Source organism: Rhagoletis zephyria, unplaced genomic scaffold (genome assembly GCF_001687245.7).
Source record: "Rhagoletis zephyria isolate East Lansing unplaced genomic scaffold, Rhagoletis_zephyria_1.1 Rzeph_scaffold_01417, whole genome shotgun sequence".
Taxonomy (NCBI): domain Eukaryota; kingdom Metazoa; phylum Arthropoda; class Insecta; order Diptera; family Tephritidae; genus Rhagoletis; species Rhagoletis zephyria.
This window is the reverse complement of record NW_016158501.1, coordinates 1,654-1,964: the sequence shown is the minus strand read 5'-3', so window position 1 is coordinate 1,964 and position 311 is coordinate 1,654. Positions and strand designations below refer to the sequence as shown.

At 25.4% G+C, this 311-nt stretch overlaps 1 long non-coding RNA gene across 1 annotated transcript in view; it reads left to right on the top strand.

Annotated features, from left to right (window-relative positions):
- Window positions 1–67, top strand: part of LOC108363956 (uncharacterized) — a 1,511-nt gene extending 1,444 nt beyond the window's left edge. The window contains exon 2 of the long non-coding RNA XR_001847677.1: window positions 9–67. This is a non-coding gene — a long non-coding RNA (uncharacterized LOC108363956). The remainder of the gene's footprint in view (window positions 1–8) is intronic.
- Window positions 68–311: the final 244 nt, after the last annotated feature.

Below are 311 nucleotides of genomic sequence, written 5' to 3'. Positions count from 1 at the left end.
GTTTGTAGATGTTTGTAGTGCTTTTTATTTCGTTTGTAGTTCAACAGATACCGAAATAAAGACATTTGAAAAAACATACTTTTTTCTTAAAATCTGTGTGCTAACAAATTGATATTTTATTACGATTAGAAACGGCTTGTAGATGTTTGTAGACATTTGAAAAAAATAATACTTAACACATTTAAAAAAAAAATATTTTTTTCTTAAAATCCGGGTGCTGACAATTTGATATTTTATTATGATCAGAAATAGTTTTTAGATGTTTGTAGTGCTTTTTATTTCGTTTGTAGTTCAACAGATACCGAAATAAA